Raw genomic sequence first — 27316 nt, 5'->3', positions numbered from 1 at the left:
GTAGTACTTATCTTAGCTTCAGTTCATTCCCCATCCTACTATTAGAGACACACTGAATATGCAAATTTAGTATCTCTCTAGTCTCAAGTTCTTAAAGTTACCCTTTTTTATGGCAAATATGACCCCTTGTGAACACTACTCGTTACGCTCATCTCCTACTATTCCTTAATGACTTCACCACTTAAATATATGGAGATACATATGGTTCACCAAACATGCCAAAATGCAGAGTCTGATTCAGAAGATCTGATTCAGATGCAGCCTGAGAGTCTGTACTTCTAATGAGGTCCCAGCTGATGCTGTTGATCCTCAGACCGCACGTTAGTAGCAAGGCTATAGGATCTATTCTTACCCAGTTCCTTAATTACCAACTGAGTCATGGCTATTCCTTCTCGTTGCCATTCATTCAGTGTTAACTGTTGCATATCTTTAGCCATTTTTATTCACATAACCAGTCAGATTCTCTCTCCAAATCACCTATGTGGCCAAATCCTTCTTGCCCTTCAAGTCTCAGCTCAAATACAACTTTCATTTGGAAAACCGCCCTGACTCTCCCAGGTGGATTTGGACACTGCTCATCCTATGTGCATTTTTCTTATCTTCTTCTTACCTTCTTCTATTATGGCCCTAACACATTACATTGTACATTCTTGCTTGTCTATTTCCTGATTCACTCACAGTGCAAGGCACATGGGAGAAACACAGAAAATATTTGATGAAAAATAGATGACCCCCCTCCCCTTGATGACTTTATGATTGTCTTTTGATATCCACGGCATTCCCAGCACTGTATGAGGAACAAATAGTTCTAAAGAGTCCTGAAAGTTTCATGGATCACAGACCTTAGAGATCAATCATAATCCTATGTTAATAATGATGCAGTCGCCAGAAGGTAAGGGTCCAGGACTGTCGTCAAGCTAACTAGAGCAGTCACTGGGTGTTAAGTTATCATGGTCTGTCTTTAGCCCCCAGGCTTGTAGCGCAGGAAGATGATTTGCCAACATCTTGGCTGAGTGTCCCTTTCTCATGGAGAGACTCACATTAAACCAGGTTTTAAGACTGATATATATTTTAGACAGTCCATTCATTGTGAAAAGACATGGCATTAAGAACCAGAATAGTGGAATCCACATGATTAGCCCTTTCCTTGCTGGCACTGGGTTTTAAGGAAAGTTAGATCTTAAAATATATATATATGTATATATACATATATATATATATTTTTTGTGGGACAGAATCTGAAAAGTAGGATTTAGATAAACTGGATGAGTAGCAGTATTCGGTTAAGTTACCTTGAAACCTCCAAACCATAATGTGAAAGCTCTTGTGAATGGGACCAGAGAGAGTCTGTGTATCCATTTCTGCCATAAGGATGAATTTTCAGTGGGACTGGATATACTCAAACTCACAGTCTGATGAAGGAGAGATGGAGAGTGCCTTCCCCAGAGTGCTTGGATGGGCCCTGCCACTGTCTGTCTCTGGGACTCTTCCTTTCCCTGGCCATGAACCCCTTTTCAGATGACTCCTCTTGCATAGAGCAATTCTCTCCTTTTAAAGGTGACTTTGTATAACTCTGCCCTGATCACTTCACTTGTTGCTTTCCATTACTTCCAAGTCCTAGAAGTCACTTTCCAATAAAAGCCGGAGTGATGTAAAAGCAAACAAAGAAACAATCCACTCTTCTCTCTGGAGTGAGGGCAGACTGGCCTTATGAAGAGAGTTGATACCTGTGAGATGTGCCATAGGGGTTCTTGAACATCTTTCAGCCCAACTTCGTAGCATAAAAAGGAAAAAAAAGTTGATTTCCTTTACCAAATTGTATGCATTCAATAATTTCTTTTAAGTTGAATGCAAATGCCTCTGGGAGGGGTAACACTACTCTCTGTCTCCATGAGTGGATTTCCCAGACAGTGCTGAAGGGTGGAGTGCCCATCATACTATTACAGATCTGAGTGGGTGGGGGTTTGGAGAGGTTAAGTTTCTGTTCCAAAGCCTACATGTTAGACTGTACTTTTCTTATATTGCCAAGAAGCTGCTGGGAGAAAGGGAGCCTGCATGTAGCAAAGACAGTCCTAGTACGTCCTGACAGGGGTAATAGGGGAGAGGCTGAGGACTGAAACTGCACCTTGATTGCTGAGGCTAATGGTTCTTGAAATCTGTTATCATGGCAAGTTAAAATTGCCCTCTGTTGGATATAAATGTTCACAGCACCGACAGCTTTCTTTCATTTCCTGGTGGTTGGAGAGCAACACATTGAAGTGTTTCTCTATCATTTGTGTGCATCTCAGTTACCTAGGAGTCTGGCTAAAATGCAGATTCTGATTCAGGAGGTCTGATTCAGAGTGGGCCCCAAGTTTCTGTATTTTTTTTTTTAGAAGATTTTATTTTTAAGTAATCTCTCCACCCAATGTGGGGCTCGAACTTAGAACTTGGAGATCCGGAGTCACATGCTCTACCGAGTTTCTGTATTTCTGATGCAATCCCAGCTGAAGCTGCTGGTCCACACAACACAGGGTGGAGAGCAAAGACTGCAGGATCCCTTGAGGCCGCCCCCCCCCCTTAAAGATCAGCTGAACGAAAACTTTTCCTTTTTCTTGCCTTTTTCTTGGTCGTTTTTACCCGCTCTCTGGCTGCAACCATTTCCTTTTGCAGAATCAACCATGTCACATGGTAGGAACCCTTTCTCTGTCCTGTGGGTTTGCATGGCCTTGGACGCATTGAGTAACTGGGAAGTGTTAAACAACAAGGAAAAACGAGTGGGTGGAGGGAGAGGGTACTGTGTGGGGGAGACAGAGAGTGGTGTGTGTGTGTGTGGGGGGCTGGTGGTGTAGGGAGGAAAAGGATATAATAGGTCTCACTGGAATGTGGAAACATGCATCTGTAAGAAACCTGTTAACTCATGTCTAAAACAGCATAACACCCCAGCATGGTTGGGCAAGTATGGTAGCAAAATGGAAAAAAAATCTAGGGAATGTTAAAAAAATACTCTGGGATAATATAACATCCCACTATGATGGCTTCTTTTCTCTCTGCTGGGGCAGGTTGGATGTAGTTCTCTGCTGTTCAAAGTTCATTCTGTTGCCTCTCCTGCCTTGCAGAGATGAGGTGGAAGGCATTACAAAGGGAGAAATTTCTGCTGTTTGTGGCCAAACAGTATTTAGGATGTCATTATTCCAGTTTCACTTAAGTCTTCTTTCCAAAGTATTATTATGTAATTTCTCTGCAGAAATCCCACTTAACATCCAACCGACCTTCCTGACTTTGCTCTTTCACTTTTTTTAAAACCTCATCTTTGTACAAATTACACATCAATGGTGGAGAATTATTTTTTTTCCCTTAAAAATACAACTGCCCCAGATTTCAGTTGTTAACTTTTCATGTTAAGGACAGCCTCCCCACTTCAATTTTCTTCATCCAAGGAATGCCAAATGCATTTCACATTGTTCTTTTGTTAGCGTTCTCTTATTTATCAAAGGTGTCTCCCACAATTATACCTCCTATTATTGGCCTTTAGAAAATGAAGACATTTTAAAATAATGCAAATGGGTGGCTCAGTCGGTTGTGCGCCTGACTCTTGATTTCTGCTCAGGTCATGATCTCAGGGTCGTGGGATTGAGCCCCGCGTCAGGCTCCACACTCAGTGTGGAGTCTGCTTGGGATGCTCTCTCTGCCCCTCCCCCTACTCGGACTCTAAATCAATCAATAAATTTTAAAAATAAAATGACATAATGCAAATAATCAGAATCTCCAATGATCACATGGCAGTAGAAACACTTCAAAGAGTTTTCTCTTGGAGAAGTTTCTGTGAAAAACCTAATCTTTCACCAGCCAAAAGACTCAGAAGGTATTTGGTAATCCGTCTGTAAACTAGTTTTCTGTGATATTTTTTCTTCGTCATGGTGAGAAAAACAATATGCAGCAGCAGCAACAACAACAATAACAAAAATAAGAATATAAGATGTATTGTGATTGTGATAAATTTCCAATTTTCAAATTCAGATTTCGTTATGTTTCTCTGTTTTTCCGTCGGGTTTACATTGCAAGTCTATTTGTACAGTGCTGTGGGTTGGGCATCTCTGTGGGAACTTTGTACTTGTTCAGAAGAAAGTGGCTTTCGTGGAGATGTCACTGGGAAATGTTACTTTTTATTGCTTGGGCTATTCAGGATTTTATATGTGTAAAGTGCTATATAATCCCATCAGTGGTTATACCCATAAATAATTTCATGACTTGGTTTATTATTGCTCTATCCATTAGATGGTAATACAGAGGAATGGATTACAGGGGAGTTGAAATTAGAACCTACAATCACAACATTTTCCGAGACCATTGTTTAGTTTAAACTGTTGACTGCAAGTGTGTTTCTGCGTGTCAAGTATCTGATTTAAAAAATGAAATATCTAGGGACTTAGTGTCCCTGGGGCTGTGTCTGGGCTTGTAAAGGAAAAATGAGGAGATATGAATCAGTTACATAATATTGTATAGAGAAAAATCCCTCGTCGTAAGAAATGTGTGTTAGCTCAATGGTCTTCTCTAGCAGGATGAACTCCGTTGGATCATTGCTCGGCCTATTTGTTTTCATAAATATCATTATCTTGCCTGTGATGGTGCCAAGAATGGCTGCCTTCCACATTCTTCTTATAATTAGGATTCTAATCCTGAAAATGTGTCTATCAGATTCTTAATGATCGTCTTAAGATCACACGGCTGTGGCCTCCGAGAACCAGTTTTGGAACAAGAGAGTCTATCAGTAGAAAACTTCCAGTGAACTGAGAGGAGGTATCTTGACAATTGTGTTCCATTTGCCCAAGGCCATTTACACTGGCTTTAGAAAATTTAATCTAAAGTGAATACTCGGATGGGAGCAGTGTCCTCATGTGCAGAAGGTGGGTGGGATTCCTCATACCCCTCTACCAGATGGTACAGTACCAGGGGTTCCCAATAAAAGCTGGCCTCTAACTTCAATAGGGCTCTTGTCATGGCCTAATAGAATGTAGACCCTCAATTCTTCCTCTCTCTGGGGAACAGGCAATCCTGTTGACACCTGGATTCTAACCCTGTGAGACCATTTTAGACTTCTGACCACCAGAACGGTAAGATAATGATGTGACTAAATTTGTCCTAGCTTGTTACAGCAGCAATAGGAAACCAATATGGGCAATTTTTACCTTCACGGGCTCTTTCCTCCATTAAAAAATATTAAAAATCATTTTATGATTATGTTGGCACAAAGATATATTAATATCATATAGTAAAACACTCTTTGACCTAAAGTTCCTTTTTTTCTGATTTTAAAAGACATTAGAACATTTTGATGGGTACCTAAAAGTATCACGGGCCAAGTATGCCTGATGGGTAGATTGGCTCTGCCAATGGGCATGTCTATCTAATCTTTCCCATCATTCACCACATTGGATTCAGTGAGCCCAAGTGCATGCCAACTGGGGGATTTCAGAGATAACGGCTACTTGTTTTTTTTTTTTTTTTTTTGTCTAAACTCTTTCTGTTTGAATGGGGGAAATTTTACATTGGATACATATTTTGAGCAGGAAGAAATTATTCAAAGTGTCTCTCAAGTTACCTGACTTCAATATAGCCTCCCACTCACTGTATCCACAATAAACCCACAATATATCCTAGTTGAATGAAGACTCTTGTCAGTCCTGTTTCTTGGAATATTATGCCTGATCAATATAGCTTTATCTATGTATGTTGCAAATAGAAGACAGAATGGATTACGGTTAAAATTTGAAGACAGATGAAATAATATAAATATTCCTTATGCTTAAAGAGCATCTACAGTTTGTGAAACACGTAGAGGTACATACACCGTCTCTTTTGACGACATATAAAATCATTTATGATCTTAGGAGGAAAAATATTATATAATACATAAAACTAGTCCTAGTGAGTGGTTTTAATTCAAGGTAAGTTATTTGTCATTTATAATACTAAGAATGAGTAGTTATATCTGACTTCTGTCACTTTGGCCTATGATCTCCTGTGGAGGCAAAAATGTAAACCATAATTTGTACTCCTTAGTCATATATATTACTTTCCATGCTTGGCCTCTGTGAGTAATGATATATTTCAAGCTTATGACCATAAGCGTTAATGCTGTGAATTGGAAATTACAACAGCCCTCATTAACTGTTTCCACTTCTCTGACAATGAGAAGCCAGAAAGGCATAATTCTAGCTAAAAAAGCAAAGTTAGGTTGAGGGAAGTTTGGAGACACGATAAAGGAACTTGTGGCCATAGGGCCTTGCTACGTACAGAGCTCACTAAGGTAAAAATAGCCACACTCCTGAATTCTGATCCTAACTCAGGATTTGCAGAGTCTACTCTAATTTGGCACCATTCTGGAAAAGGCTACATTGAAAAGGATTTGTTTCTAGAGATTTTCAGGAAAGTAGCCAATTCAAACTGCTCAACTCTATGAGATCATTCTTGGCCGGTGGCAAGTTCTTTCTGTCATCGTGGAGCTTGCTTGAGAGCAAAGAATCTCTTCAAACCTACTGCTTCTGAATCATATGTGTGCTATCCATGTGTGCTTACCCACATCTACGCGGGCGCCCAGGTCTCTATGCCTGCCTTTCACACCAAGTGTGTGAACTTACTCATAAGCCTGCAAGTGTCCCAGTCAGACCTGTTTAGTCCAGCTCTGAGAAAACGGAGAGGTTAGATAGACTGATACGTTTCATCACATTAATTCCTCATTTCACAATTGAAGTTTTGACAGGATGTCTGGCCTCCAACTGCAAGGAGAAGGTCTTTTGAGTCCTTCCTCTCAAGGGCAACCAAATGAAGCTGCCGATTCTGTCATTAAGAAAAGTGAATTGCCCTTCAGAGATTCTCTCTTCCGTTGTTCTTCCATCTTGAGTTCTTTCCTGCCCGCTCCTGGTGAGGTACCTTTTAAAAAGTCGCCCTCATTCACGCTACACCCGGCCACACCTCCAGGACCCAGGATGCTCGCATCTGAGTTCCCAGCAGTCTTAAAGCCTTGCCAACAGCAGACAGAGACATCCCGCTGAGCCCTGGGTGGAGAGAAAGCCATGCCTTGCGCAATAGTGACCCACTTGGCACAGGGGCAGAGCCATCCTGACGGGCTCCAGAGATTCCTCCGTGGGTCCCCTGGGATCGGCCCGTAGAGAACAATTGCAAACAGTCACCCTGCCACCGTGCAGGGTCATCAACAGAAACCCAAGGAAACAGGGCCCTGTCCCGTGGCATACTGACTCATTCCTGTAGCATGATTTAGCAGCTGTCTGAAAACAGAAAATACTGCTAGGACCTGAGCTGGGACCATAAGGTGTAAAGATGTCAAGTTGAAAAAACAAGGGTTGGGGGGGGCGCCTGGGTAGCGCAGTCCGCTAAGCCACAACTCTTGGCTCAGATTGTGATCTCATGGGTCCTGAGATGGAGCCTGGAGTGGGGCTCCACGCTCAGCAGGGAGTCTCCTTGCAAGATTCTCTCCCTTTGCCTTTCCCCCCAAGTCGTGCTCCGAGCTCTCCCTCTCTTCCCCTCCCCTCACAAATAAATAAATAAATCTCTAAAAAAAAAAAAAAAAAAAAAAAGAAAAAAAAAAAAAAAAAAAGGGGGGGGGTAAACCACCCCCCCCCCCCCCCGCACCCCCTTTTCCCCGCTGTGAGAAAATTATTCCGGCGTAAACTTTTCTTTTTAAATTTAGGATATCTTTGTGCAAGAAAAACTACTTTATTACTCAACATTAATAACCCTCACTTTGAACCTTAATTCTGAAAACCACAGAATTTAAAAAATGCTGTAAATAGCTGACATGGGCGTTCTTCCCCTGCTTTCAAAGGAATTGTTTTTGTAATTACTGTGCGGGGTGAAGTTGAATTGTCCCCCCACCCCCTGCAGTAAGCAGGACAGTGTAATGAGATATCTCAACTAAAAACATCCATCATATTCAGATTAATTAATAATGGAAAAGTTTCAGTGCATTTCTAATGCTTTTTTCAATCTTTTATTTTTTAAGCTATTCTAGTTTGGAGTACAAGTAAATGCCTGACATATGGTCTAAGCCAAATTCCAAAATTGTAGCAAAAACAGTGCCTGCATATTTGGCAGGAATTTAAACCAGTTCAGGTCAGTGTCTGTTTCTGCCCAAAGAAGAGTTTCTGCATTTACACTGGGCTAGGAAAATAACACAGGAAAACATGGGGAACAACAAGCAATATTGTACGTTGCAGCGCCGGGCTGGCCAAAGGATAATGTTTAGAGCAACTCAGGGAATTACTGCCCAAGCTGCAATTTGGGTTTGCATAACATTTTGGGGGGCAGTGAGCAAGAGAAACAGAGTGCGGACCGCATTGTCGTAGGGAAATGGCCTTCTCCCTTCTAAGGCTCTCACCTTGCAAATCACCCTCTCTTAGCAAAAGCACATCTTACTTGTTAACTCCTCCCCTGCTCGCTAACCTTTTCAATCATCCCCCTTCTTCATTTCAGAAGGGCCTTCGGAACAAAGCGGCGTTTTAAAGCCTTTCCCACTAAAAGTTCGCCCCTCCCCCCCGCTTTAAAGAGGCAGGGTGGGGGTAATTTTCTCTTCTTGTAAATTTGTTTTTCTGCAGTCTACTCTTCTGAAGCTGTCATTGTTTGGGGGTTGATGGATATTTCTTCGGAGATACCCTCATATCGCTTGTTACTGTAACACTTCCTGGAGATAAAGTTCGGACGGAACGTTAAGCGCCGCAATGTAGCAGCACAAATTAGTTGAATGCGAGTGGTCGCGAGCAGCTGGCTGGCTCAGGGCGCGAATTTAGCTGTGGGGGAGGGGTTCGTGACGCTGACAGTGGCTTTCTCCTCTACATAAACATTTTTGGCTGTTGCAGCTTTTGTGCTGATCATGTGACGGTGTCCCTAGGCAGCTAATTTATTTCCGTGGCTTTCATGAGCAATCATTAACCTTCAGACACCGAGTTTGCTTTTTGCTTTGTGGCATTTGTTATTATTATTATTATTTTTTTGTACACTAACTAGTTTAATTCAGAAAGTGTCAGGAGAAAATTACAACCAATTTATAATAGACTGCAATGCATAATACTTATGTTTCTATTAAAGCAGACCTCGCTTACAAGAGCATTCTCAGAGCTTAGCTGGTGTGTGTGGATCAGAATAATTATTTTCGGCGTGGCTGTCGTGGGGATGCTACCTCAGTGTCCCCTTCTGATTGTCAGGCCGCCGCAGACTAGCCTTGCAGACACTCTGCTCGGGAGATGAACCTTCGGCGGTCTCTGTGTGCTCTGAGGAGGCTGGAGCCCCCAAGAGCTGTCCACGCGGTTGGGAACTGGGCTTTGGGGGTGGGCCCTGCTCGGGTCTCTTCTTCCCTCAACAACTGACACACCAGCCTTCAGTAAACCGTGTGCCCGTTTGTATTGAATAACGAGCTAGAATATATGGGGATTGCAAAACAAAGGAAATCAGAAACTGTGTCCTGCATAAATCAGAAGGGGGCGGGGGCGGGGGCAGAAAAGTATCATTTCTGACATGAACTAATCGGGCTGACCCTGTTTTCTGAATTTATCTGTTGTGTCCTCCTCAGATCTGTTTGTATTGCTCAGCCATTTCTGCCAACCAGTAATTCAGGAGTAAAATGCACAGGGTCACTCTTTGGTGTCTATCATACATGATATCTTCAGACACTTTCAGAATGCCGATTATCTCGTGGGTATTGTGTGGGCCCTGTTAGATATTCATTTATTCATTCTCTCATGGTGCAGGGTTGGTGGGGGAACACTCAGGACTACTTGCACAGAGGGATTTGATAAAGTGTATTTATAAACCTCAATGGACTGTGTTCAGTGCAAAATAAGAGGAAGACATGTCCCCTTTTCTTTTTTACTCAGTTAAAATGGTTCAGTGATGAGAGCTGTTCTTAACTGATCCTAATATTTCGTAGGAATAGATGTATAGGTTATAGAGCGTGGCATGAAAATTCCAGTTTTCAAAATTTATGATTAAGAGCTCAAAACATGATACAGTCATTCTTTAAGCATTTGGGGGCACCGTCAATGGGCTAGGTGTTTATTGTACAGGCTGAAAGGGAGGAAGAGCTTGACCAAAATGATAGAAGTGAGACTGGGGAAGTGTTTGGGTGATCACTGATGTTGCATAAAATAGGTGTAATTAACTTCTGTGACACCCAGTGTTCTAATTGTTACATTGTTGCTGGGGTGGGGGTGGGGGGAAGTGGGGCGTGGGGAAGATCCGGGAACTTCTTTGTCTCGCCACAACAGGGAGATTTCCTTCCCAAACATAGGGCCCTCGTGTTCTGGACTTCTTCCTAACTTTTCTTGCTCACTGGATTCCAGCTCACATGATTGGCATGGCCGCCTTATGACTTTGGTGCTTTATCTGGTAAGTGGTTCACTTACTTAGCTGGGGACTTTTGCCTTCAAGGGCCCTTCCTCCACACTGACGATCGGATTTTGTGACTGAACTGCTGTAAAGATGAATATAATCCAGGCTGGATTCACTCTTACGTATTCATTATTATTCCATTCTTTCTCTCTTCTGATTTTAAAAGAAACGCAGCTGAAAACATTTTCATACATGACTAGAAAGCATTACAGCCCCTGGGCACCTTGTGTCCTGTGGGTAAGGAAGAAGCTGGCCTGGGGGTTGGCACAGCTCATGACTGACCTTTACCCCAGGGGAGCATAACTTGGGCGAGTACAAGTGCGAAACATCACAGGGAGTCTCCTTTCCTCAGGTTAAAGCATGCACAGTTCCTTCCAGACGCTTCTTTGTCACAGGCTCTCCTGATGGGTTCAGCTTTTGGGGGAAGGCCCATCGTGGGGCGCTCACTCTTATCCTGCCCTCTGCCCCCAGATTGTGATACTGTCGAACTCCTTCCCAGCCCTCCTCGGCCTCTCTTTAGCCTTATGTGCTTTGTCTGAGCCAGCATCCCCTTGGACCCTGTTCTGGAATGTACTCTTCTTTTTTTGCACTCCATATCCCTTAGTGCCAAGTTTTGCATATTCAGAATGCCTGCATTCGAGAGGCCTCTATGCACGCACTTTTCCCCCTTGTATAAATATGATCCAACAGGGCTGTCTCGGCTCCTCTCCTCTTTGGGTCAGCACATCCTTGTTACTCTCAAATCAGCTTTGTCCTTTTACTCTTTGAAACCCCCTCAACTTGCCACTACTTTAACCCCACCTTGCGATTTATGTCCGAGTGATCTTGGATAATTTATTCTTTAGACCGGTTTTCTCTTTTATACAGAATAGATTCATGATGGCCAACGATGCCTGGAGTATGTACTGTGGGCCAGGTGTTGTGCTAGGGAGTTTGCTCAGTGATTAATATGCATTCTCTCTTTTGAGCGTGACAAAGACTTGTGAGGTATGTACTGTCATTAATCCCATTTTACAGGTGGGGAAGCTGAGGCACAAAGAGATTTAATAACTCACGTTTTCCCAGATGGAATGTGATCACATCAGGATTCCCACCCAGGCATGAGTTCTCACTCATTATGCTGTACTGCTCTTTGGCTATTCTGATACCTACCTCAAAGGCTTATTGTGATTTGCTTACAAAGCAAACATGTTTCATGTCTACTGTGTGCCAGGCAGGCATTGGTACCTGTTTTTAGGAACCTTCCATTACTGCTCAAGGGACGGGTCAGGAGACCCAGAAAAATAAATAAAAGTGTCAGCTGGTGCATGCCAGGGACGTCTCAAGCAGCACAGCAGATAAGGTAGACAGAGGCAAGGGGGTAGATGAGAACGTAGCTGGGAAGGCTCGTTGGAGAAGAAAAGATTTAGACCTTCAAGGAAGGCTAAGTTGTAGGTAAGGGACAAAAGGGGCAGGGAATTTCCAGGCCAAAGCAAAGGTTAGGCAGGAGGCCAGGTATTTTTCTGGTTTCAACCATAAGCTTTAAAATAGTCAACACCTGGCAGTTAACAGTTTTGCTGAGAAACTTCGCCCCCTTCCCTGAGTGGGTAGTTAACCAAACGATGACTTCAGGCAGGTAGAGAGCTAAGACCAAGATGAGAGTCACGGAACAGGAGAGTAAATCCAAGTGACACTGTGGGGATAATGTCTTTTATTCCTGTACTCAATCCCCTTTGTCATTGTTGTTTATTGAATCCCATATTCTAAGCAGAAACGTCTTGTGAGATCAGGCGTGAAAAAACAGCTCCTGTTCTCGAGATCCGTCCATAGGGCAAAGGAATAGGAAAATCTGAACAGTAAACATCGGATGTGGTCAAGGCGGTTAGAAAAGTATGTACCAGATGCTGAGGGAGCCCCGAGGATGGCGCTGCCTTCCTCCTCCGGTGTTTGGATCAGGGAACACTTCGTGTTGGAGGTGCCACTTGAGATGTGTCTCAAAAGAGAAATAGGTGCTCGCTAACTTAAAAAGGAAAGAACAGGGCAGCCCAGGTGGGGAGATCAGCAGATGCAAACGAGTGAACTTGGGGAGCCATGACTAATGCAAAGGAAGGACTCCAGCAGTTTGTTTTCACAGGAGCTTCGGTGCTCCCTGGGGAATTTGGAGTTGAGGTGTGGCTGCAGGCCTGGCGAGATATCAAAGGTAGGGCTTCCAGCAGGGGAGAGTCACAGTCAATTCACAGGAGCAGGAGATGAAGGGCTGAAGCAAAGATGGATGTGGGAAGACCAGTTAGGAGCCCACGGTGATCATTTTGGTGCTAGGTGGTGAGAACCTGACCCGAGGTGGTGGGGCCTGAGGAGGAGGGAATACGTTTATTTAGGCTGAGGGCTGACCGAGTACAAATGGAGAAGAGGATGCCTGGTCCCCAGGTTTGCGGACCTTGAGCTTGTGGATAAGGTGGAGATTTAAGAGGGAGTTGAGAGATAATTCCAGTCAATTCTCTCAATTTATGGAGGTTACGTTCTATAAAGTCGCTACAGACACTGAATAAGTGAATATTGAACCCTTGCTTCTAGGGGAAATATAGAGTTAAGTTCCTGGAGCCTCTGGTCACAACATTTTTTTTTTTTTTAAAGATTTTATTTATTTATTTATTTGACAGAGAGACACAGCCAGAGAGGGAACACAAGCAGGGGGAGTGGGAGAGAGAGAAGTAGGCCCCCCACCGAGCAGGGAGCTCGATGTGGGGCTCGATCCCAGGACCGCGGGATCATGACCCGAGCCGAAGGCAGATGCCCAATGACTGAGCCACCCAGGTGCCCCGGTCACAACATTTTCATCAACTGATTAACATCTAGTCTTGTTTTTTTTGTGTGTTCCTGTTTAAAAACACTGCATTAGTTAGGGTTCTCCAAAGAAACAGAACCATAGGAAAAAAAAAAAAAATATATATATATATATATATACCTCCATATATATTGATGGAGATTTATTATGGCTTGCCCAATTATGCAGGCTAAGTCTCACAATTTGCCATCTGCAAGCTGGAGACTCAGAAGATTTGGTGGTGTAATTCTAGCGTGAGTTTGAAGGCCGAAGGCCTAAGAACCAGGGGAATCTATGGGGTAAATTCCAGCCCAAGAGCAGAAGACCTAGCTCAAACATCAGGCAGGGGGAAAAACATGCTGAATTCCTCCTTCTTCTGCCTTTTGTTCCACTCAGGCCCTCAAGGGATTGGAGGATGCTCACCCACAGTTGGGGAAGGCAATCATTCTTCGGAGTCTAAGGAATCAAATGCTAATCTTGTCCTGAAACAGCCTCGCAGACACACCCAGAACTAATGTTTAATCTGGGCACTGAAGAGGGCAGTCAAATTGACACATAAAATTAACCATCATAGACACTCTATTCAATATATATTGTTAATTCATTAACATTGAAATTTCAGCCAGTCACACTGTAACTCATGCCTGAACAAAGCTTACTAATACATATATTTTCTCTGAAAGGCACATCATAGTCTTATGCTTAGCAGCACTAGAAAACACTCCAGCGGTATTTTGGGGTGTTCATTTTAAAAGTGAAATCCTCAACAAAATACACAAAAAATGTGAAAAAGGTGGCACAAAATAGACTGCATAAAGAACACTGGTTTCATATACGAGAGCTTTAACATCACCTCATTCTACCTCAGTGGGGATGTGTGGGTCCAGCATCTTAAATTTTTCTCCATTCTGCACATGTCTGTGATAGACCGTGAAAACATCCCGTGTATTGATTTGGAGGTTATAGATACATGGTAGCAAATAGACAAATTTGCAATTTGGAATCCGCGAATAATGAAGATCTATTGCATTCACTTAAGATTTGAAAATTTTGCTTATGAGGTGCCTTTAAGTCATGCAGTTGAACGTCAGCAGAGATGTTGAGCCAGAAAATAGATATTTGAGATACATAAGTGTTTAAATGGCTAAACCGTGCTGACTGTGTAAGAGATTATGGGGTGTACGAGATCGTTTCGGTAGGGTTAAGTACATCATGCTGCAGGGTGGGGACGGAGGGACAGTGGCTGTTGTGATGCCACAGTCAGGGCATGGGCAGCACCCTGGGGGAACTCCGGATCCTCATGAAGTGAGCTTCTCCTCGCATCGCTTCCCTCCGCAGCCTGCGGTGGAATTTGATGTAAGTTGGGTTCTGGATGACATCCCTGAAAGAGATGGGATTCAAGATCATCACTGTACAAGTCACTTTCACAGCTAATGTTTCAAGGAGGCCAAAAGTCTCATGGGGGGGCGGTTGCATGGGTCAGAACTTGGCAGTGAGCTCTTTGAAGAACCCATGCCCCATGATTTGGGCTGCTCTCTTGGTAGGGAAAGGCGTGTATCACCTGCTCTGTCCTGGATCCCTTGGGTCCCCTGCATATACTACACGACTTCTTTGAGATGTGGGGCTTCAGAGAGCCACACTTTGGGGCCAGACATCCTACGCTGATTTTCTTCCTTCAGTTATAAGCTTCTGATATTTCCCCCCAACCCTGTCCTTCTCTGCGAACCCCATATCCTATTCCCCACGTGTCTGGTGGCCCTTTTGTCTGAGTCGATCTTTTTTTCCACCATAACCCCATTCTCACAGACCCAGCTACATAAGCTAAAATAGTTAAGACTTTTTTTTTTTTTAAGATTTTATTTATTTATTTGATAGAGTGAGAGAGCACACACAAGTGGGGGCGGGAGGTACAGGCAGAGAGGGAGAAGCAGACTCCCCACTGATCAGGGAGCCTGATGCAGGGCTGGATCCCAGGACCCTGAGACCATGACCTGAGCTGAAGGCAGCTGCTTAACCGACTGAGCCACCCAGGTGCCCCACTAAGACTTTTAAAAAAAATAAGTTAGATTTGGGACCCAACCATTCAACATTCCCATGCCATGTGTTAGGCACCGTGCTAACAGCTAGATATAGAGTGACAAACGGACTAGGTATGGTCCCTGTGCTCCCATACCTGACAGCGTAAGAACTATGGTACAGTGAGAGGCAGCCTGGAGCCAGGACACCAGGGTTCAAGGCCTGGTTGGGCCATCATCTGTGGCTATAACATTGGACAAATCACTTTGGCTCTCATCTCAGAAACACCTCCCCCGTTTGTAAAACACTGGGTTTTGATTTCTAAATTATTTTCTGGCCCTTTACATTCGGTGATTCTATAAAGTAAAATGCCCTCACGGTGTGTTACAGGAGGGTGGCAAATGGTATCACCCTTGGTTGTTGTAGGGCTGCAAGACCTAATAGAGATCGTCCAAGTTGCTGACAGCTTTGAGTCACCTACACTGTATGCACAGCCCCTGCAGAAAGTATAGGGTGATTGTCAGTGCTTACCATGCAACAATTGAACCCTGAAGCATTTAGATTCTGTAGAGGGATTTACTGAATAGAAGGGAAGATGCCAGCCTTGGGGAAAGGATTTGATAATACCTTGCACGATTTAACACCAGCTGGAGAGTGGATCCTCTACTTCCCATTGTTATGCTCGGCTTTAGCGGAATGACTCCATTTGAAAGCCACCGCTGTGCCTTTGTGAGCAGTAGCAGGAGCTCCTGTATTGTTCAGGGTCCCCAGGAACATCTCAGAGAGACCAGGAGACCACATTTGAAATACATAAGTTGAGTTGCTTTACCAGAGGCAAACACAGCACGGAAATCTGTTGCGTGTGCGGTAATTTCTGACAATCAACTCTCTGCCTTCTCAGATACAGATCTCTGGAAAGTGGGAAGCGAAGCATGAATCCAAATAAAAATTGTTTTTCAAATAAATATTAGGTAATACCCCAGGGGAGGCTGATGGTTCTTCTACTGTGCAATGCCCACGTGTGATTCGGTCTTTCCCTATTAGCAGAAGGAAGCATAGAGAGATGTTATATAACTGTTTTTGCTACATTCTACTATGTCTAGGGTAAATAGAGAATCTTCTTCAAAGGATGTTTTTTAAGGGAAAAAAAAATACCCATCACAAAAGAACCCTCTTTTGTTTGTTTTATGGCTAAAGGATGGCTTTATTTAAATTAACAACCCCTTGTGATACAGGGAGGGAAACAGGTTGAATCCACAGAGATTCAACCAGTGCAGGGCAGCTGGTCTTGGCTTTGCCCTTGATTGGCTATTTGACCTTAGACATGAGAATCCATTTATCTAGCACTTTCTCTGAATTCAAAGTGCAGGTAGCAGTCATTTCTATACCTTTTTCTTACCTTGCTTGTTGATTAATCGGGAGTTCTCCAGGGGACAGGTTTGCTTTTAGTACAAGCCCACTGAGTAATATTCATCGAGTCACCAATGTATTTGGAACTGTGATCAGAACTGAATTGATCTCCTAAAATATGCGAGACATTTAGACACCTGGGAATACCTGATCATTATAAAATGTGGCCAACATTTTAAAGAAGTGGTTGCAAATCCTCTTCTGACTTTAGAAACTCTGGTAACTTAATGAAAGAGAAGGCATTCACGTTCCTTGACATTCTCTTCTGACTGTTTTCTGTAGTAAACTGTTCCCTCTTTTGCTCTTTCTCGTTCTTCTGCTTCCTCCCTCTGGTTTTCTGCTTCCTACACCTCCAGCCTTTTGTTCTTCTTTACTCGGGGGTTCCTCTCTTACTCACAAGTGTGTGGAATCAGTACTTTAAAACTTACGGCCAACAGAGGCTGTGGGAGTCAGGTGACAGTCTTTTGTTGGGAATGGCAGAAAGATTATATTACAGTGTTCTAGTTCCCCAAGGAAAAGAGGCTTTTACCATTCAACGGTTTAGCTGATTAAGGAAGAGCCAGGACTGAGGGTCCTGTCTGAAGAGATAACAAACAAAACCCCAAAATGAACGCCATCTAAAACTCCAGGACGCTGTGAAGAGTCTACTATCAAAACCACAGCACTCAGGAAATGCTGAGATAGTGTGGTTTCCATTATTAGCGTTAGCGTTATTTTACAAAATGTATGGGGTACATATGATAAGGTCCACACGTAAAGCTGGCTCTCTTGTGATTTGGCAGATGAATTCTGCTAAATTTAAGAAGTCAGATGGAAACAGAAACAATGGAGTAAACGTAAGGAACACACACTATCGCTGAGTTGAGAAAAGCAGCCCATTGTGAACAATTAAATGAAATAATGCCGAATCACATGGATTTACTTTTAAAGTAGTATGGAATTGTTTGCTCTTACTGTTATCAATTCTATTAATTTCACTTCTTTTAAAAAACCTTTTAAGGTTTAAATGGTCATCTCCTTCAGATGTCCCCTCATGTTCTGTCCTCTTTCAAGGCTCTTCTCCTGGGTCAGGACCTCTTTTCAGACGTCCCAACATTTGCAGGCAAGCTAATCCTCTCCCATGAGGGATCCTGAGCTTTTTACTCGGCCCACTATTGTAGCGGTTACCTTGGAGCACATGTCCAATTATATGCTCCTTGCTGTCAGGAGGCCCTCCTTGAAGTTAATGGTCCCTTCTGAGTTGTCTTCACTCTCTGTACTAGCCCCTTCCCCAGCACTTGCCCCTCTTCATGTGACTGTCCGTTGACTTCCTCTTCTTGCTGAACTGTAAGCTCCTGGAGGACGAACACTCTCTCCTTCACCTTGTATTCGTAACATCTACCATGATGATTGATCCTTTTTCTTTTTTCATGATAAGTGTACTCTTTATTTTTTTTTTAATTAACATATAATGTATTATTTGTTTCAGGGGTACAGGTCTGTGATTCATCAGTCTTACACAATTCACAGCGCTCACCATAGCACATACCCTCCCCAGTGTCCATCACCCAGCCACCCCATCCCTCTGACCCCCCTCCCCTCCAGCAACCCTCAGTTTGTTTCCTGAGATTAAGAGTCTCTTATGGTTTGTCTCCCTCTCCGGTTTCGTCTTGTTTCATTTTTCCCTATCTTCCCCTATGCTCCTCTGTCTTGTTTCTCAAATTCCCCATATCAGTGAGATCATATGATACTTGTCTTTCTCTGATTGACCTATTTCGCTTAGCATAATATCCTCTAGTTCCATCCACGTTGTTGCAATGGCAAGATTTCATTTCTTCGATGGCTGCATAATATTCCATTGTATATATACAATACATCTTCTTATGATGATTGATCCTTAACGAAATAAATATTTCACAGGGTGGCTGGGTGGCTCAGTTGGTTAAGCATCTGCTTTCAGCTCAGGTCATGATCCCAGGGTCCTAGGCTGCTTGTGCTGTCTCTCTCTCTCTGTAAAATAAATAAATAAAATCTTAAAAAAAAAAAAAAGAATTAAATATTTCAATGTCAAACCAAAAATGTGTTTTTTACTAATTGTTTACGAAGTAAGCAAAGTTTTAAAAGTTTTAAGTTTTAAAAACCTGCATATTAAGCTTTCAATCAAGTTTATCTCTGAATTGCATTCTAAATTGCAAATAGTCCTGTCCCTCTGCCAATGGTATAACACGGAAGATTCCTTCATCTCCTTACACATGGCGTACCCGCTGCCTGGGATCCTCTACCCATGTTGTTTTGGCTAACTCCTCCTCATCCTTTCCATCCCAGCTGGACTCTGCTTCTTTTCTGTTATCTCCCTCTTTTCTCCTGCCCACCCAATCTGAAACAACTTCCCCTATGATAATCACTCATCACATTCTGATTTTTCCTTAACATCATTTATCAAAAGTATAAAAGAAAAAAGAAAAAGTATAAGAGATATATTTCTTTAATGGCTTGTTTCTTCGACTAGATTGTTCTCTACATGTGAATAGAGAATTTATATATTTAGTTCAGGATTACATTTCTAGCACCTAGCTCAGTATCTGTATGCAATTAATATTTGTCAAATGATGATTTTTCTTTTGCTTTTTTTACTACGTAAAAGGTACTGTAGGAATACATAGATAAATATAAGATACTGTTTCTAACCTTAAGGGGAAATCCGTATGCCTTTCAGTTGAAAAAGACACATGGTGTTGAGGATTAGGAAGAATGCAAAGCTCTAGAAATTGAGTATTGGAATGTTTTCTTACCATGAAATATATAATAGTTGTACATTTGTTAAACATTGATTAAGAAAATTCATGGTGTAGAAAACTATGTATTTATTCAGTAATGCTATTAAACAAGTTTACATGTGAATTGGAGCATTACATTATTTTGAGGGATTGTGGTATATATGGGGAGAGATATATACTACCACTTTTTGCTAAATTTAAAGTTTGGTAGCTACATACATATATCAGTCTCCCTGCAATAACAGCACCAGGGTCCCCAAACTTTGGTCTCTGGGCAGCTAGGGCTCAAGATGAGGAAATCAATGCCTCAGGGATATTGCCAGGAGGAGAGGGAGGTCCCAGAGTGTGGCTGGAAGGGTATCCATTCAGAGATTTGCCAAGTTCTAGTCCTCCTGGCATTGACATTGAAGTATGCCCCTCAGTTTGGCACTTTTTTTTTTTTTTTTAAACTTCATCTTTCTCTTCAAGGTTCTCTGTATTAATTTACTCTTTAAATAGCCAACAGTTGCTCGGTATGTGTTTAGGGATGCCAATGTTTAGTTAAGAAGACACCGTTCTCCTCTATTTGCCTTAAGCTGTGATAGACAGTATGGAAATAAACATTTTGAAAGTACAACAAGCCAAGGCATTATGTAATAGGTGGAAGCAAACCCATAAATCATCAAAAAATGCATAAATATTCATAGCGTTTAGATGCTTAGGGTATTGAAATAACAAAAAAAAAAGTACTGTCACCTTTCTTTTAAAATTTTAGTGAGGAAATCTTGAGGTAAAGCAAAGAGACCTTGTAAGCAATGAAGCTGATGTAACAGCCGACACTTACTTTGGGCTTAAATGTGTCAGATGCTATTCTAAGTGATTTGTAGATACTAATTCATTTAATCTTTATACCAGCTGTAGTGGATGCTGTAGTTTGTCCAACAGATCTCCCTTCTAGGACAAGGCGTCTGTTCTCTCATTTCCTGAGGGGTTGTTTGCTGACAGCTTTTAGCTAAATCCCTCTCTGGAAATTGCCCTTGGCAGAAAGGAGCTGCCTGGCCCAAGGTTGCATACCTGGCCAGAGATAGCCTGTATCCAGCGGTTGGTCCATTCAGGGGTAAAAAGGTCCCGTCGACTTGCCTCAATTCAAGGTATGTCTGCAGGGCCGTTCTAGTCTCAGTTCTTTGTAGGAACAGCTGAGGCTCTGTTGCCACCATGTTCCAGTCCCGCTTCACCCTCTCCTCAAACTGCCTTCCCTCCCTGCCTTCCTGATGTTTTCCTCCCTACACAAATTTCTATCTCAGAATCTGTTTCCTAGGGAATCTGTTGGTGACACCAACTTCATAACTTTTCTCATTGTATTAGTCAGGAAACCAAGGCCCAGAGGAGGAGTAATCAGCCCATAGTGACATAGTCAGGATTCAGACCCCTAGTAGCCCAGCTCCGGAACAAGCATTTTTGGCCACTATGCCCTGTCTTAAAATAGGATGAGGGAAACAGATGGGTTCTGCCTGTTCTGGCTCTGCCGGCCTCTCAGGCTTAATCTTGCTCTGTGTCCTCTCACCTTCTCCTCTTTCAGTCACGCTGGCCCGCCCGTAGTCCACGTTACTGGTCCTGAATGAGGGAGCGAATTCCTAAGACGGTGCGGTTGGGATATTAGGGTCAAGGCTGGAGATGATTAGAATCTTAGAGGAGGAATTTGACCACCACAAAGAGAAGAAAGAATAAAATGTGACTGATAGTATGGTTAGTATATATAATAATTTACGAAATGTAAATCTGAGGTTCTCAGCTTGGGGTAAAGCATTTTGTGTTCAGCACCGTACTAAGTTCTTGTGACGCATACAGGAGATAATGTCTGCATCCTTTGAAATTTATAATCATTTTGGGAAGAGAAAAACACTGGATAAGAAAGAACAAAAGAACAACAACAAGGTAATATCCGATCAAGAGCAAGATAATGTGACATATTCTAAATATGTTTGTGAGACTCTTTAAACGAAATGAGGGGACTTTAGCTACAGGAAATATTATGAAAATGAAATTAATTACTAAGAGTTAGTGGTGAGTTTGTGTTGCATCTTCATAAGTTGAAAGAAGGATGATCATTCTTGGCAGGGAAACAGATGGGATCCTGTAAAGAGAGGCGTTGTCTCATTTAATCCCACATTGCTCTGAGTCGAGTGCGGTAAGCAGAATTTATGAGAAAGTGGAGGTGCAGAGAGGTAGAGTAGCTTGCTGAGCCTGGCCAAACTGGTGAGCTGTGGAGCCAAGACCTGAACCCAGACAAGCTGCTTCCAGAGTGCACGACCTTAATCACCATCCTTTGGAGCACAAGGTTTGCGGTGGATCAGGTGGGTCAGGTCGTGAGGATGTTAAGATTGCAGGCTGCAAGAGTTCAGAGAGATCCGTTAGGCAATCGAAGACCTTCATCATAAGGGAAGAGCTTGGGTTTGGAAGGCGAACTGATGAGCATTCTCATTCAGCGCTAGTCATTACTGGTAGAGTTGCTTAGCCATTTTAAGGCTCAGTATTCTCTATGATCCAAATGGGAATGACAAAACTTAACTCTTAAGGCTGTAGAGAGGACTAAATATAATGTATGTAAAGCAATGTGCGTAGCACCTAGAATGATTGTTGCAGGTACTCAGCTACGGCATGACGGTTGCTGTTGTTCCAGCATAGGTGATTAAACGTGGCTGGACGCGCCTGGAAAAAATAGGATCAGTGGACAAAATACCGAAAATGGAATTTTAGGAAGACAGAGATGGCTGCACAGAGTACGATGGGCTGAAAAAGGATGGGATGGGGGGAGGGGGTTGGATGCAGGTAAATTGAATACCACAAATTAGGGTTTTCCAGTAAGAGAAGGATACGTGCAGCTGGGCAGTGGTTGCAGGAGCGCAGAGGAAGGGGGAGACGAAGTGATACCGCAGAGGGAGAGTTGACAAGATACTGTACCCAGAAGACAAGAGAAGAGGCAGTGAAAAACAGCTAGGTGGTCTGATGGCCAAAAGGCTAAGAGACTAAGGTAATACCATTGAGGGGAGAAATGGGGAAACTGAGGGAGACGCAGGAGTTGGGGACACGGTGATAAATGCTGATATTGAAGGAAAGTAACAGATGTGAACATCACTGAGAAGAATCTGAACAGTGGAATAATAAAAGGAATTAAGAAAGCAAATGGTCCCATTAATTTTGATCTTGAGAAGGTGGAATTTCTGCTTGTAGTCTTTCTGGCTAAAATTTTGAGGGAATGAGAGTCAAGCAATGTGGTTGCCTGCAACTGGTGCCACCCTTGCATAAAAGGAGCTGAAGTTGTAGGAGTGGGTGGAATGGGGTTCCTGCAGGGACAAGCTAGAGTCACACATGCAGATCACAGGAGGGGTAGATCCTGCCTGCTTATAAACCAAATCCCTTCCTATGTGGGTTCAACAGCATTCGTCCTCTGAAACCTACCAATTCCAAGACTGACTCAGTGATTTTTCAGATTTTCACTTGAGAACTTTTTATTTTTTATTTTTTAAAAAGATTTTATTTATTTATTTGACAGAGAGAGACACAGCGAGAGAGGGAACACAAGCAGGGGGAGTGGGAGAGGGAGAAGCAGGCTTCCCGCCGAGCAGGGAGCCTGATGCAGGGCTTGATCTCAGGACCCCGGGATCATGACCTGAGCCGAAGGCAGACGTGCAAACCGACTGAGCCACCCAGGCACCCCTTGAGGACGTTTTAGAATAAAATTTCAAGACCACCGTGTTTCTTCTGTTCTTTTACTTTAAGAGCAACACGGTGGAATGCCTTGCCAACACCAAAAGGTTCAGAAGAACTATTTCTGTTTTTCCAAAGGGCTTAATAAGGAAGCAGCTTATTCTCTCTGAGGACAATGACACTTTGCAGAGGCCAAATATATTTCTGTAAATTGTGAAGGATAATAATATTGTTCTAATTAAGCTCTTCACGCTCACACTATAGAGGCCAATTTGACCTTATACAAATAGGACAGTAGGAGAAAAAAGATGTTACTGTCAAAAATGCTCTCACCTGGAGGATAAATGTCACAAATAAGTAGTTGCCAAAAAATTCTAGAGAAGCTAGAAGCATTTTATTTTTTCCAAAAAGATGAATAGATGAATTTGTAAATTGAGAGAAACTATAGGGAGCTGGAATCAGGGAATTTGAATGTATCATCAATGCTGAGCCAAGTGGCCTTTCTCAGAGTCTAGAATTTCTTATTTTCCAATAACAAAGCCTTAAATCCCTCAGGCAAGTAGTCCTAGAAAAAATTTTTCATTACTGGCTCATTAGATGAATTTAACTCTGAGCTCTTGAAATGTATTTGTTTTACTGAGTATTAGTGATGCCTTCTGGAAGGTTTCCTCATTTTTTCTGCCCTAAAAATGGTCAAGGTCAGGTTCTGATGAAGGTCCATCTTTTTTTCCTTTCTTGCAGACTTATAAAGATGGAGAGTAAAAACCCCAGGAGAAGCCTTTCCTTGGTCTATCTGTGAGCCATAATGTTGTCTATTTATGTGTTTTTAAAATATACAGTGAAAAATTATTTCTATATTCAGTGAAATATATTAGTGGTGTGAAGAAGGAGGAACTCACTACTGTACTTAAAATTCAATTAGCTTGGCTGTAGGCTTGGCGTGAGATTAGCTTGCATAGTGATTTTTTTCTCTCCTTAAATGCACACATTTTATTCTCAACCATTAATATAAATGTTCACGATGAAGGATCAATAAATGCCCTGGAAACTTTTTTTTTTTTAATTAAAGAAATTTTGCCCGTTTAAGGAAACAAATGTACTTGGGAAAGAAATACAGTACAATTTCATGCCCATTAAGCAGGCACGTACTCATGCTATGTGTGGCTCTTTTGGGAAAACCTCTCATTTGAACATTCCTAATTTCTGTTCTGTAACGTGTTATGCAATATTTGACTTCAGAGGGCAATTGTATGGCTTTTTTGGTGGGTGATTGCAAAGTATGCCAGTCAAGTCTATGGTGGTAAAAACATTAACCCAGCATCATACAAGGGCATCTTGCTGAGTGACACCCTCGAGTCACAGCAGTTTTTCGTTGGAGATTTACCCCTCCAACTTCTCTTATCTTCCAGGGCAGAAGCTCCAAGATGGCTCTTCCGATCGTCTAGATTTTCTTACACTTGGGTTAATTAGAAATCTATCAGTCCCAATGTTGAATCCACAGAATTCATTTTAAAAGTGACACCTTTCAGGGAGCCCATGGAACAAGGAAGTTACGGGGATGGTGGTGGTGGGAGGGGCATAATGGGTGAGGAGCTGGGGAGAATAGTGTTAACCTTTTGCTGATTCCTTTTTTTTTTTAAACAGTCTTGAGGTCTTTTATTTATTTATTTTTTTACATTTATCATGCCATCAATTCATAGGGAATGGGTTCCAGCAGCTCAGGCTCCCCCAAAGTGTGCTTCTCTGAGTGGGGCAGGCTGGCCCTTCCATTGACCCTAAGTAGCTTTCTCTTTGGCTTCCTTCTTTTTCTGATCATTTTCCTTCATGCACTTCAGCAAGCTGTCTCGGCTCTTTGAGTGCTTAATATGTTCAATACTTACATTAATTCTCCTGGCAAGAATCTTGCCCTTAACTTGTTTGTTTACAACACTATGAACAGTGTGCTGGGTAGTACGGTAGACTCTTCGAGTTTTGCCGTGCTAACATTTGCGGGACATTCCTTCTTGAACAGTGCCCCTTCCCTTGATGTCCACAATATCACCTTTCTTGTAGATTTGCATGTATGTGGCCAAAGGAACAACTCCATGTTTCCTAAAAGGCCGGGAGAACATAGAGCGGGTTCCTCTCCTCTTCCCCTTTGTGTTGGTCATTTTGGCAAATTACTGGAAGATGGCCGTTGCGGCCGAAAGGCTCTTTTGCTGATTCTAAGGCCACCTGGGGCAGTTCTGTACAGCTCTTGTCTGTGAGGAGGAGAGGGAAAACATCACCCAGATTCTTCTTACCTCATGAGTTTCTGTTCATGAAACAAGAAGAATGATTCCAACTCTGAGAACCGACCTTACCCCTCAGGCGCTATGTTAGGAATGGGCACTAAATCTTGTTTCTCCATCTACTGTGCATGCGCACGGTCTCTTATGCCTGGAATAAATTAGCAGCACTCCTGTCTTTACTCAGTGTCCAACACTGTATGAAAAATGACCTGCTCTTATAGAGAATCACTAAGCTCACACGGACGATGTATTTTGTTTTTGGAGAAAATAAAAAGCAATTTCTTATTAGAAGCCCAGTATTTTTGTAAAGGTTGAATAGGATGCTACTTAAGAAAACTTCTAGCTGCTTAAATGTAGAATGTGGAGAAGAGTCAAATCCAGGAAGATCCCTTTGCTCTAGTGCCTATTTGTTTTCACTATATCATGAATTAGATAGTTCTGTTTGATTTAAGCTTTTGTGTTCTGTTTTGTTTTTCTGACTTGGTTCTCCTTTGATGATGTGAGTTATGTCAACCCTGACGACCCTCCTCTTTTCTTACATGTTTTTTTCATTCGCATTGTTGTTCCTGTAAAGGCAGCTTCATTCTCACAGATGTCTGTTCTTTATTTGTGCACTTGCTTATTTAACAATTTGGTGAAGAAATGTTGGTATTTTCTTATACTGTTTTACCTCTTCTATCACTTATCTGGTCTGTTGTTATTTTCTGCACTTTCTTGTTGATGTTCCTTTTCAAATGAAAATGTCCGAAGATTACGTGAGCTTTTTACCTAGTTCTTGCTTAAGTTTATGAGTGTTTTCAAAGAAGAATTTATTGTTTGTTTGTTTGTTTTGAGAGGGAGAGAGGTGGGGGGGTAAGGGGAGAGGGAGAGAGAGAATCTTAAGCAGTGTGGAGTTGGCATGGGGCTTGATCCTGAGATCATGACCTGAGGTGATAGCAAGAGTCGGACGCTGAACCAACTAAGCCATCCAGGTCCCTCAAGAATTTATTGTTTTAATTTCGTTAAAAATATCTGTTTGAAAAATTAGCAAAATTATAATTACTTGTTGAAAACATTTCAAAAATACAGAAGTATAATACAGGGCACAAAGTGAAACTCTTTTTATATCCCCTTAATCCCACTCCCGAGAGCTAACAGTTTGGCATATATGCTTCCAGATATTTTTCTATGTCTTTACAAATTTACTTTTATATCTATTTATCCATCTATTTATCTTTCAATCGATTAATCATCTATCCATCTAGCTATCTGTCATATTTTCTTAAAACAAATGGAATATACTATATCCAGTCAGTTCTCATTATTTGCAATAGTTATATTCTATAAAGTTGCTCTAAACACTAAGTGAGTGAATCCTGAACCATTGCTCCTAGGGGAAATTCAGAGTTAGGTTCCTGTGAGCCTCTGGTCACAACATTTTCATCAACTTATCAATAAAAAAACCTGTTTTGTATGTATTTCTGTCTAAAGACACCTTATTCGATATATATTATTAACTCAATGCTGAACTCATGGCCAACAACACTATAACTCAGGTCTGAACAAAGCTCATCTAGAATACACGTATTTTCTCCATAAAGTACATTACGGGCTTTTTGTGCTTAAGAATACCAGACAACACTTAAGCACTACTTGGGGGGCCATTTTAAACAGCAAAATCAGGGGAGCTCAGGGTCGTTCAGTTGGTTAAGCTTCTGCCTTCGTTTGTAGGTCATGATCTCAGGGTCCTGTGATTGAGCCCAGTATTGGGCTCCCTGCTCAGCCTGGAGCCTACTTCTCCCTCTTCTTCTGTACCCCCCTTCCCTGCTCATGTTCTCACTCTCTCAAATAAATAAATAAAATCTTAGAAAAAATAAACAGCAAATCAAATGCAAAAAAATGTAACACTAAATAGACCATGAGAAGGACATGTGTTTGTAAAGTGACAGCTGAAATAAGAAGACAGAGCATCACCTTATTTAACCTCAGCTGGAAACATGCACATTACATGA

General features: G+C 42.2%; 1 long non-coding RNA gene and 1 pseudogene across 1 annotated transcript in view; one reads left to right on the top strand and one right to left on the bottom strand.

The window, feature by feature from the left end:
• LOC116634250 overlaps positions 1–27316 on the top strand; it is a 108530-nt gene that overhangs the window by 34174 nt on the left and 47040 nt on the right. The window lies entirely within an intron of this gene.
• On the bottom strand, positions 24737–25208 carry LOC116634249 (annotated as a pseudogene).

Source organism: Phoca vitulina, unplaced genomic scaffold, assembly GCF_004348235.1.
Source record: "Phoca vitulina isolate PV1807 unplaced genomic scaffold, GSC_HSeal_1.0 scaffold9, whole genome shotgun sequence".
NCBI classification, from domain to species: domain Eukaryota; kingdom Metazoa; phylum Chordata; class Mammalia; order Carnivora; family Phocidae; genus Phoca; species Phoca vitulina.
The sequence above is the reverse complement of the archived record's forward strand: the minus strand, read 5'-3'. Positions and strand labels throughout refer to the sequence as shown.